The following is a 13,837-nucleotide window of genomic DNA, read 5'->3' as shown; positions in this document are numbered from 1 at the left end:
GAAAAAGTGAAATTAGCAGAATGACTTGTTGGGAAGCCTGGTGGGTCAGTCGCCAGAAACCTGTATGGCCAGTATTCCTCACTGATGCCTTATTAGCATAGCATGACTCAGGAGATTTATGTGTGTACTATTTAACTAAGACCACATTTCACTAAGGTAGTTTCTAAAACTGGTTAAAAAACAGACATTGGTTACGCAGACAAAATGGACACCATGATCATATGAGGTCTCACTATGGTCATAATGACATTGACGCATGCTGATATTATCGTCTTCATTTCATTAAAATACAGCTAATCATATTGCAAAAAGAAAAATATCAGTAAAAAGTCAGGTTTTAAGATGAATGGAAATAAAGTCAAATGTTACTGACTTGTGTTTTATTGGAAATGACTCCTCGTTGTTAGTGTTCCCACAGTCTCCACTGCTGTAAATGGAAAGAAATGAACCAGTTTTTTCTTTCAAATATTTCTTTTTTTGAATCATCTTCTGACTTTGTTAAAACCCAATAGGCAGAAAAGTACTTAACTTGTAGTTCCTCCTTCCTTTACGCACATTTAACGAAGGTCACAAAGTACTGAAATGACCATGAAATATTATTATTACACCAAATAAGGAAACGTGGTATGTGCTGCATGCTTATTATATCGATACAGGTATCGGAGCGATACTGACTCAAATAGCTATTCTATTCAATTCTGTGTTTACGTCTGCTTACGCGTGAGCGTGCTACAGCGCGTCATTAGTCAGCAGCACGCCGGTAAGACGGCACAGCTGAGAGAGCCAACAACAAAACATGTCGGCTGTTTGGAGGTATTCAATGCTTCAACATTCACATCGATGTATTTATTTCTTACATTTTGTTTTACAAAGTGAGGAGAGCAGCATCTCAGTTGAGCCTGATGTTTCCTTCCACAGAAACAGAATGATCCCAGTCACTCGCACACAGTGAGGCATACAGCTTATTGATCCAACATCGGCATTAAATCGGCATCATTTCTGCCAGTACCCACTGAAAAAAGTCATATCAGTGTATTCCTAGTTTTGGAGTTGTGTTGTTGTATTGAAAGACGCAGATATAGAGCATGTGAAAATATATTGTATTTGATCGTGTTTTACAGCCGGAGTGACTGAGACCCAAACAGAAGTAATGGAATTTAGCTTTTTATAACGTGTCATCAGTTCAAACTCATGTTCATTAGCAATTCTTATAAAATGAGCAAAAGTCATCCAGCTAGTGAACTAACCTAACAACTGAACGCGCTGGTGAATTAAAGGTGCAGTGGAATGACGATGACAGCACCTTTTAGCTCCCTTCATCCTGCTTTGTTAGAGCAGGATGTGGAGGACGACGGAGAAATGACACGACGGCCATGTGCATTTTTGCAAATATCCACACACCTGAGGCCGATGATGTCGCTCCTCTGGCTTCTGCAACTATCAAGCTACAAAGCCAAAGGGTCGTCTGGTTGTGTAATTTGATTGGACGAATTGATATACGGCCCTAAATCCAATAATGGGACATGACTTTTTTTTTTTTAACAAAGACAAAAGGGACGAATTTTGATAACTAAAAGCTCAAAAATGCCCTTTTTTTACATATTTAACACACACACACACACACACGCGAGACAGGCAGTACAGGATTAGAAGAGTGCATTTTTTATTTCACAGTGTCTTTAAGTGAGAAGCACAAACAGTGTGTTTTAAGTTATACAATAGTCATAAACCGTAAAGTCAATTCACAGGCTCCAATAGCTTTAGAAGGAGTCGGTATTTCTTCGGAAAATGTTTGCATCTCATGTCTGATGCAAGTCTGATGAGTTACACTGTTTATCAGCGTACAGTGTGACGGCGCGCCGCTGAGTGAGTCACTGCTTCCTCCTCACTGTGTACATGTGTGTGTTTGTGTGTGTGGCTGCGGAAACCACGCTGACAGCTGCAGCTCATTACAGGCACTATTACTGATGGGGACTGCTGGGGGAAATTCCTTCTTCCACAGAGCAAACCACCCTGTTTTCCACACACAAACACACACACACACTTACAGGTCTCGCTTATTCATAAACCAGAGCTGCAACATCTGTAACTGAAGCAACAACAAAAAAATCAAATAGATACATTTACTAAACATTTACTCCTGAGTGAAAAATGAAGAAAAAGGAAGCCATCTTCTGTAAAAGGAGATGGCACAGATTGCATCCTTCCAGTTGCAAGAGAATGGACGACATCCCTCACCTGTGCAAGAAGTGTCCTCTTCTACGTGTAGTATAAGTACGTTGTGTGGGTGAGGGTTCACATAAACACACACACACGCACACAGGGTGAGCCACAGGGTGAGCAAACTTAAGAGGAGATGAGATCACCGGAGCACTCTAAGCCCTTCTAAATTGGCAAACAGCCGCGTCACACACACACACTCAGCCACAGAGTATACAGTGTCCAGTGACGTTAATGAGAGGGCTGAAAGCCAGACACACATGTGCTAGAGTCATTAGGGAGGACTTCATAGCTACACTTCAGGCCACTACGCTCCATTACTGTACTTCACTGCTTACACTGCTTGAAAATAGTGGTTTCTCAAAGTCAGGTCCAGGGACCACCAGGGCTCCTTGGAGAGCCTCTGGGAGTTCCTTGCTAAATTAAAAGAAGAAAAAGACCAGTTACCAGTTTTTCTTTATCTCATTTACAGTCTTTGAGGCACTATGTTGTTAGAATACAAGAGGCACTATCTTCACTATCTCCCATTGCCTGGCTCTATCAAGAAACATTCATAGTTCAGACAAAGCACTGTTTCTTATGAATTAGTCATTTTTCCTATTAGTATTTGTGGTTCAGTGGCAGTGTTTGTAATGGCAGTCTCTCTAGTAGTGTAATTATTAGTTACACTTGTAGGAGGTGAACTCTTCTATTTGGCTTTTGAATTAAACTGAGAACTTTCTAATGAAGTGAAATCACAAATGAATGAACATAAATGGAGGATGCAAACAAACAGATGTTGCATTTAAACAATTGTGCACTACACGCAGCCCACGCAGCCTGGTCTCCCAAAAACATTACGTTGCCAATTATTTTTCGTGGGGGAACGTATCATCTCCCGGATTATGTTTTTTTGATGAATCACAAATACATTTCTCAATAAACTCCGCATAGGGAAGAGGACAGGTGTGGATCGGTGGGTCAAACAAACACAGGACTTTCCCCCCCGGAGATCACCGTCAATGTCCCCTATGAAACGAGTCAATGATGACTTACGACCGTGACTTAAATAATAGAAGAAATGTGTTTATTTAAAGCAAAAGCACCAAGTACTTTTGTTACCTAAACATAACCAAGTAGTTCAGTTGCGTATTTGTTGTTTTGGTTCACGGTTAACGTGAACAGAGACGGCCCATTATTACGAAACCCCAATAGTCCGAAAAATGTCCCACTGGACCGAAAGCTCATTTACTTTTTAGTTCCTTCTACTAATTGTTCTACCTTCTCTACGGTACCTAAATAATCTAATAATAACCTAAATCAAGCGTTGGCCATACAGTCAATACTGATTAAGAATACCAGTTCATTGTTGGTTTTGGTTGTTTTATGGCAAATAATAATAATAATAATAATAATAATAATAATAATAATAATAAAATAAATTCACACAAGCATTATCATTTAACAACCCGGCCTCAAAAAGATAACTTTCCTGTTCAACTAAACTGCATTCTCCATTATGTTTAGAAGGAATCATATTTCCTACCGGATTACAGTTGCAGTTTTAAACATGTGATTAACGTCTACGTTCGGAGGGAGGGATGGTTTGGAGAGGCTCTACCATCCTCACGTGGAACATTATTAATAAAAGCAGCCCGTTCTAATTTATGAGGCTGATTTATGTAACAGATACATCACAGCATGGAGTGGACCATCTTTCTATCGCTCTCTTTCTCTGGTCACGACAGTAGAGAGACAGAGCACAATATTATTAGCTTATGGCAGAAATATGCTTGTAATAAATCTTTGGAGCCTAAATATATTTTTTTGATTTACATAACTTACGTCTTACAGTTGAAAATTACAGATAATGACCTCTAGTTCAGTTTTTGTCTATAAACGGAAAATACACAACATTCTTTCGCAATTCTCTGCACCTCGTAGAAGCCATCAAAAGGAAATTAAATAACACATATTTATTACGACTTAAATCCATTCGAATAATCTAAAATTGCATCCATGTGTTTCGTTGAAGTAAAACAAAAAAACACTGCTTTTCAAACAAAACAGAAACAGAAACACTGCCAGTATTTACTGAGGGTACCAGTGATGACTTTAAGTAAAACAATATGTTTTTCTCCATCACTGTCATGCCAGGAGCCCAGGTTAGACTTTCGATGAACCAATGATAATAATAACTGTTACAAATGATGCATCACCTGCATCACCTTGAGTGAACTTTATTTTCTCTGGAAAAGTGACAAATAATGTGGGTTAGCCCAAACAACATTCACACACATGTTAAAATGTCTCAACCTTTGAAACAGAACATTTCACTGCATCTCTACTCAGACCCATTATTGATGAAAACGATGTCCCTTAATGTGTAGATTGGAAGTCAGCGCTTGGCCATCAAAACCAACGTGTGACTGAAATTAGGATATCTTAATAAAAGTTACTTCTTGAATTTTCCTACAAAAGTCAGCAACACGTGTCTATTTATGCTTGTTACATGCATACAGTATTTTCAAAATAAACGTATGACTTCACAGGAAACTAGTTTAGAAAAATCGTGAAATACTTCGTGAGGTTTAGAAAAAGATTGCCGTTTGGGTTAAAATAACTACAGAAGTGCCGTTACTGAAGTACGCAAGTTACCTGATAAACACATCAACGTTGACTTCTTGTTTCACATGCGGAACAAAAGTCGGTCTCCGAGGTGAAAGATCAGACTTTGTTTGTCTCCTATGAATTACGTTCCCATACAATAAAACTCAATTATGTTTAACATAAAATCATCTTTAACGTGCGCATACATTGATTAGAAACTTGTGGAACGTTAAAATCAAAACGTAATCCGAGAGGAAATATATCTCCCTCGAAATGTAATTGACAATGTAGTTTTGTTAGAAAATACCGGAAATAATAAATAAATAATCATAATAGTTGTTGTTTATCATTCAGTGAAAACAGAATACAATTAAGATTATTGGGATCGAAAAGTCATCTATTTCATGTATGTTTAATTTGATTTTCTTTCATTGGCTTACAAGGCGTGCAGCATGGCAGTCAATGAGTGAATCACCAGCATAAAGACAGAAACTAGTGGTCGTTATTTGTCATTTGCAACTGTTGAGAAAATCGTAAAAAACATTCAGTCTCCAAAGATTTATAATAAGCATATTCTGCCATAACCTAATAATGTTGTGCTCTGTCTCCCTTCTGTCATGACCAGAGAAAGAAAGAGACAGAGAGATGGTCCACTCCATGCTGTGATGTATCTGTTGCATTAATCAGCCTCTTAAATTGGAACGGGCTGCTTTTATTAATTATGTTCAACGTGAGGATGGTAGAGCCTCACCCAGCCATCCCTCCCTCCCTCCCTCCCTCCTCATTTAGACACACAAATCACTTCCAGAAAGAAAAAAAGACATTAGAGAGAGAGACAGAGAGAGCTTCATTACAAGTAAATGAAAAGAGAAAAGGAGACGATGCCAAAGGGAATGCAGTGAAGGAATGACAACAGGTATTTAGAAAATATCAGAAGTTACACAATGGTGTCTGAAGGGTAATGGAGTCACGGTGGCATCTCTGGCTTTTAACAAATGAATCTTAAGATTAGTGAAACAGAAGTGGTGCGCTGGCGGTCCAGTACTCAAACAGAGCAGAGGAAGCTTTCGTGGCCTCACACCTCGTAGAGAGCGAGGTTTCCAAAGCGCCTCCCCCTAATGTATCGGTTGAGCAAACATCATCTTTGCTGCTAGCGCAACCGTTAGCATTGTGGCTCGTGCCGTCTGCTGCTCCTTCTGGTGGTGGTGGGACACCAACGGTATCTTTCAGAATAAAAAAGCTTGCGATTGTGGGACATTTAGAATAATGCTGTTTAGAAATGTGTCGTGATTGCTTTTCTTTTTTCAGTTTTCATTTAGCGTAGCCACTTAGCTGATGCCTGTGTATTTTATCTACAGTTAATTGTTTGCATCTCTTCCAGTAAATCAAATAGATTTCCTATATATTAATTACCAGAAGAGATGCAAACAGGTATAAAATTAACTGACCAGTGCCATACATTGGGGGAGGCAAGTGGGGTGTTGGGCTTATACAACACAAGCTGAGATATCCTGCCAAACCAGCATCAGCCGGGCGGCGTAGCTCCTCATGTAGACAGTCTGACACAATCTGGAAGTAATCAGTTGTCTCACCGGTCAGTTATGGTAGAGATACACCAAATCCGTTGACACATGTGAACTTGACGGATCCCATTCATTTCTAAAGAGAGCAAGAGAGCTGGACGTGCGTTACATGATGGATACGACACAGCAAGTTGACTGACTATCCGCCGATATCTAAATTTGCTTCATTTACGACCCGACTTCAACTTTATGCCAATTAGGTCCATCCGTCACAAAGCAGCAGGCCCGCGAAACTCAGATCAAATAGTCAAACTAGGCAGTGCTGATCAAAAATTAAACAATATTCTGTTACTGCAACGCAATTTTTTTAGAAACATATTTTAATGTACTGTTTAGCAGTTAAATGACAAAGTTTGGGACATGTGGCCGCCATGTTGAAAATAGTGAAGCCAGAACCAAGCCTAGCCCACCCGCCGGACCTTTTGGGGTTCTGTCGCGTCGATCCGTTTGTTGGCCGGATTCTGTGTAGCTCCAGCATTCGGCTTTTATTTTTATGAAAACGTGCACATGACTGGAACAAAGTCTGTATGAGGGCTTGTTATGTGAAAACGGGTAAACACTCGGTATTTCTCTTTAAGTAGCAGCTGCTGGAGTTCAGTAAAACACAAAAACAAAATACACGGGGCAATTAGGACCATGTGCCAGAGACAATGCGTGGCCCGGGGCACACGCATGTTTCAGAGTTGCCGCCCCACACGACGATGAGCTGGTGGGTTTGCAGCGACGCAGTTTAGTGACAAATCAACTACAGACCTACAGTCTGAGCACAACGAGCAGAGTGTAAGGAACAACCAACAACGCTGACACACACCTGAGCTGTACACGCAAGACATGCATGCCAAAGTGAAGCATGGAGGAGATCAGTGAAAGCTACATCCAGTACAGTTTGGAGTCTGAATATTAAGAGGTATAAAAAGCTGTCTTTCAGATTTTGGGGAATCTGATGATCTGTTAGGCCGTTACTAATATTGGGGTGGGGATGGCGACACATTTCCATATTTCATATATTGGAGGACACGTGACCCTGAGGCAATTAAATGGATACCAAGACCAATTTTTTTATACTGGCTGCTTCATGAAGTACTGATATGAGTTCAAATCGAGGGTTCAGACGGACTGCAATTTGCAGTCACTCAGGCCCTAAAATAGCAAAATAACGGTAATGATAGTCATGGTAAGGAGTCATATAATGAATCTGTTATAAAAGAAACAGAGGAATGAATTAAATCCTTTAAAATTAGTACAACAATTTGTCACACTTGGCTGTTCTTAGCTTTACTAATCTCGCATATATTTGTGTAATTGTAATTTTGTATATATTAAACCGGTACTTAATCAAAGATGATACAAGTATTTAAATCAATTATGAATACTAGCAGGCACAAAAAGGTTGTCTCCCTTCGGTATTCTTTGCCATGCTTGCAGTAGTTCTTTGTGTACAGCACAACAGCTGGTACTTAAAGCAGCCAAGTCGAGTCAGGTCAAATCGAGTGTACAGGTTCTTGTGCTGAACGGCCAGAGAGCACACAAAACACATTACTCAAGTCGCATACGCTCTCTCGCCGGTTGTAAATTAAACAGCGATTCACTTTAGTTTTAAAATGAGTGCGATTAGACGTTAACCATAGACTAGCATGACGTCATTCTTTATACGGACACCAGCACAGTAAATGTCAGCCAAAATGTCCGTGGCACATGTTTGCATGACTGGATAGTGCAAATTAAAAGTAAGTAAAGAACATTATTTGTACAAAACTATTGTAACTCATAAACTCAGACAACGGGCTGAAGCATGATTTGCAGCGTCAAACGAAGCGAGACCAAGACGGTGAGCATGAGGCTCTTACCTGGAGGCAGTACGTACCGGTGTAGACCTGATGTGTATCGAACTTGAATATAATAATAATTTGTACAAACGATTTGCACCTGTATGCATCAGCATCAATCAGCCTAGATTGAGATTGTATTTGTTTACCTGGTATTGGCTGGGTTCAGGTCTTAATTTGAGGCCCTTGCGGTTTTTATTGCACACAAAAACCTTGAGAGTGCACAACCACAGGAGGCGTCATGCATTCTTTTGTTGAGTACAATGTTATCAGAACCAATGTTTAAAGCGATAAAACTATAATTTAGGACATAATAAATACAACATAATAATACAACATATTGGCCACACACATGGGGAAAAAAGGGAACTCATCACATATCAATGTGTTAATGTTACAATACAGTAATGAAAAGATGGTTTCTTTTTTGAGAGGTTTAGATGGATATGGTGAAGAATTGCCCCAAATTAGCTCTTTGAACTTGCTACTATTAGCATGATTCTGTGTATTACGATATCGCTGGCTACATACAAACATAGCACTGAGTTACAGAAACACTCGGGATGAAACGCTGTATGTTTCAGGATGTATGGCGAGTGCGTGGGAGCCACTCCACACTGAGAGCTTCCGTGGATACAAATCACACGATACTCGTGTCACATCAGCGGGAGCCGAGCCCAAAGCCACTTCAGCTGCACCCGGTGTTTATCTTACTGTGACATTCTCCCCGCTGTTACGCCAGGGCCCCCCCCACCTCCTCCACCCCACCGCTACCCTGTGTGAGATACCTGCTGAATGGAAAGAGAGATGGATGAATTTAATGAATTTAATGGTGGTAGAGAGATATAGAAAAAGAGAAGCGGGGGAAGTGAGAGAGAGAGGATGAGCTCACATTCGTCCACTGTGACAATGCTGATGGTGTCTCACTTATGAGAGGCCCTGATGTGACACAAGGGGAAGTTTGATTCTGCATACACAGAAAAACTGTGTTTTTATACACATGCAAAACACAGTTTCAGTGCAAGGAAAAAAGCTAAGCTTGTGTATGTGTGTGTGTGTTTCTATATTAGTATTATTAGTAAAGTATTAATCGTGGGTTGTAAAAATGTTTACGGTTGGTATTGAGGGATGTAGAAATCAATTTCAAGGTGTTCACAAATATCTGGTAAGAGTTCACGACCAGTGCAAAAGGTTCATACAGAAAGTATCTTTTTAAATGTTCAAAGTCAATTTATTTCCTTTACTTTTCCTACAATATTAGTATCACGGCAACCAAAGCATGATTAATGCATCTTTAGGAAGTTAAAGGTTTGGGAATGAGTTGATTAAATGTAAAAAAAAACTTTAGGATACGTTGACTTGTTCAATATTAAACCCAAAACAAACTGAAGGAGCTAACTGTGTGAGAAACAGACGGAGTCATTGTGATGTTCAACTGTTGGTTTAGCGACCGCCGCTATGAAGACAGGAGTTTGGCATTTTGGCCGTCGCCATCTTGTTTCTTTGGAACCAGAAGTGAGATGAGAAGGTGAACTTAAGTACAACTGAACGCTGAAAAAGAGACCAAAATGTTACAATTAACTGTTATGAACTGAAAACACGCTGTGAAAGGGTTAAAGTTGAATGGAACCATAGTTTACTAAATGAACATCATGCTGTATTGAAGAAGACTTGAAACTAGAGATTGAGACCATAAACTCATGTTTATAATGTTTACTGAGGTAATAAATAGAGAGAGAAGTAGAGTCATTTTCTCATAGACTTCTATACAATCTGACTTCTTTTTGCAAATGGAGTTGCCGCCCCCTGCTGGCCATGACAGAGAATGTGAGTTTAGGGCACTTCTGCATAGCTTTACTTTTTCAGTCCCGGAGGTTACCGGAGGGGAAACACACTGACTGTGTGTGTGTGTGTACTGTGTCTTTTTTATGTTAATATTTGTGTAGGTTTTGAATCACTATTAGTCATAGATTATGATAAGATTTAAGGTAAGTATTAAGGGATGTCAGAAATCAATGTAAGTCATTTCAAGGGCTTCACAAAATGTCACTGTCAATGTATTTGCTTTTTGCTTTTTCCTGCAATATTAGCTTCATGGCAACTAAAGCATGATCAACTCTTCTTTAGGCACTCAAAGTGTTTACTGGGAGGTTTGGGAAATATTGTGGTTATGATTCAATATAAAAAAAGTCGAGGCTTCAAAGACTTTTTCGATATTAAGCCCAAAAAAAAAAGCTGTAGGAGCTAAACAAAAATGTTAGAAATATAATAGACAGTACATCAAGCTGGGTTTTACTCAGACTAACTCCAGAGGTAATTGTTTGGATCCTCTCTGACGGACGGCTCGCAGTGTCAGACTTTGAAAGCCCCTGCTCCAAGGCATACATGTGGTGACAAAAAAAAAGAAGAAATACCAAAAGAGTGGAGAAACAACAGCAACTGCCGTTTCCCACTCTCCTCTAAAGATGCGTTTTCCTCGCGTCCACTTCCCGCCCCTTGTTCGTCTCCCAGTGTGATCGTCTGCCCCGCCCTCATTGTTTTCACCTGTCCCTCGTTAGCCCTGCTGTCACCTGTCCCTCGTTATCAGCCCCCTTCCATTGCTTATTCAGCCCGTGTGCTCCCCTTCGTCTGTACCCGTTCGTCTTTTCAGTTTTAGTGAGTGTCACAGACCTTTTTCTTCCTCGTGACTTTTCCAAAGTTTTTCAGATCACTCTTTGGTACGTTCACTTGGATGTAGCCCAGCGTTTCTTTGAGATACCTTTGCCTGTTTCCAGACTGACTTCCACTTTACCGAACCCTTGTCTTGATCTGTGTTAAATACAGATGCCTCCACACTGAATGTTTTGATGAGGAAGAACATATGCTACTGTATGGCCAGTCACATATTGGGCTTGTTTTTCATCATCTTCATCATCATCATCATGAAATATCTTTTTGGAAGAATGCAGTTTGTTCCTCCCGTCGAGCAGAAACTTGTAGAATCTATTGCAAGGAGCACTGAAGCTGTTCCAATGCTTCACTTAAAGTTGGCTTTTCCTTATTTAATACCAACACAAATTTACCAAATTAAGACATATATTATGTATTTGTGGGAAGAATGTATGTAAGTATAAGTTATAGTATATGGAATAAAATCCCACCGTTCCTGAAGAGAAACATAGATCTCTATTTAGACACACCCTCTTTTTAGTGAGCTATACTTTTTTTCACAGATATTTGTGTAAATGTATTTTTACATATTAAACGACCACTCGATCAAAGAAAAAAAGACTTATTTTAGCTCATACCAGAGCCTCTCTGCTGATTAAAAAAGGAAGGTGACGCTGTGTGCTCGTGGTTCAGGACCTTTTTTATGAGTCACTCAAACGTGGTATTGTGAAATTAATTCATAATTTTGAAACATTAAAAGAGAAAACATGTTTTTTCTGGCAATGATACGAACATCAGGTCTAAGCGAACTATCTCGTAAAATTCTAAAAACGATGCATATTCACAAAGAAAACAAGGGTGGTCCTCTGCTTAGACAGGGAGTCACACAGTATACGTATATATACTGTATATATACACTTGAAAAATCAAGAGGTTTTTACTTATTGTGATGATTGTGTTGATGCTGTCTATTATTTTACGTTTCATGCGAATAAACCATCTTGTATATATATTGTACAATGACCGTAGATGTGAGTAATTATGTAGGGATGGTAAAAGTATTTAAACCAATACGCAATAACAATTATGAACTCTAACAGGCTCAAAAAGTCTTTCACTCTCTCTGTGATATACTTTGCCATGTTTGCAGTTGTTCTCCACTTACAGTACGAAAGCTTAAATCCTGTGTTTCTCAGTCTAGTGCAGACGGCAACCTCGGGTTCTGCCGAGTGAAGCCAATGGGACAGTGTCCTAAAACCTGCATTAACTCGACTGTCCAGCAGGGGGCGACTCCTCTGGTTGCAAAAAGAAGTCTGATTGTATAGAAGTCTATGAGAAAATGACTCTACTTCGCTCTTGATTTATTACCTCAGGAAACATTGTAAACATGAGTTTATGGTCTCAATCTCTAGTTTCAAGTCTTCTTCAATACAGCATGATGTTCATTTAGTAAATGATGGACCCTTGTTAGAGTAAAATAGACCGTAAGGCAGTATGCTTTAGGGCGGGCTTACTGTAATTGACAGGTTGTTGCCGCTACCAGAGCCGTATACGCCGTCTCTACATCCCTCCTCAGCGTTCCAAATATGGTAACTTCCGTTCATTGATTGCAAAATAGCAAAGATGGCGACGGCCGTAATCCAAGATGGCGACGGCGAAACCGCAGAATTCCAGACTTCATAACAGCAGTCCACAAACCAATGGGTGACGCCGTAATGAATACATCCACTTCTTACAATACAGTCTATGGTCTGGTGGCAGTTGGTTTGGTGAGAGTCAGTCCAGGAACAGGCAAAGGTTTTTCTCCATAAAACGCTCAGCTAGATCTGACTCAAAGTACTTAAAAACACTGGGATGTCAAAATGGCCGGAAGGCTGCACTCAAACAGAAAAGAGAAACATCTGTCAGTTATAATAAGCTTTTAGTCATTCATGCACTTGAACTACGAGAACATCTAAGTGTATGCATGCTTCTCTTCCCCCCCCTTCCTACAATAAACTCACCCTGACCTTGTGTCGATCAGACATCCATATGCCCGTCCACGCCTCTGAACAAACAGATAGGCTCCTCTGTAAAATGCGGCGCCTCCCTTACAAACTGGCGGTCGGGCGCCCCTGGGCCACCGCGAAGATGCTAGCTGACTTGACATCCACGTCTGCTCCGCGCCTGTCCGAATTAGTGTTTCCCTGCCGGACAATCTGCCCTACAGATACCTTGGGGGGGAGGTCAAATGATTTTGCCCGTTTGCAGAGAGCGAGTAGTCCTGGCTCGAGGATATTTCGTGCCACAGAGGACTGTCATTGTCCCGATGTGTCCCCTGCACCTCAAACGCCAAGATGTGGATTTTCAGCGGTGCAAGCGATGACTGACGGTCAGGGGGATAGGAAGCAGCGTCCCCCGACAGTAAACAGATGCTGACCAGCAGATCACCATGAACGGGGCCCCCCTCCGAGGTTTCGGGCTGTACTCAGGGATGTACTGTACGTTCCGTGAAGGGTCTGAGCAAGTGTGTGTGGTTGTGTGTGTGTGAAGGCTTTCCCTCTGAAGTGTCAACCTCCCAGAGAGAGGATCAAGTGCTAAGCGGTGGGACTCAGGAGCTCAGTGCCTGGTGTGTATGTGTGTGTGTCTCCAGCAGCACACACTTGCGGTTTTAGGGATTGAGGAAGTGATATATCCTTTTATCTGTTACCGCAGATGACCACAAGCTTGACCGGAGTCGGCCCCGCATGGCTTAATCCGCACCCTCAAAGGACGGATCGGTGTGTGTGTGTGTGTGTGTGTGTGTGTTTGGATGTGCAGAGGGCCTTTCTCCTGAGGGGGAAGAGCAGGGTTGAAAGGTCAAACACACATGTGGGGGGGGTCAGTGAGCAGCCCGGCAAGCGGAACAGAAGCGCCATGCACACAAAAAACACACAAGTAAGTTATTGTGAGGAAAATGAAAAGAACCGTAAAAGATGTTAAACATTATGT

Source organism: Pholis gunnellus, assembly GCF_910591455.1.
Source record: "Pholis gunnellus genome assembly, chromosome: 1".
NCBI lineage: Eukaryota > Metazoa > Chordata > Actinopteri > Perciformes > Pholidae > Pholis > Pholis gunnellus.
This window is presented reverse-complemented; position numbering follows the sequence as displayed.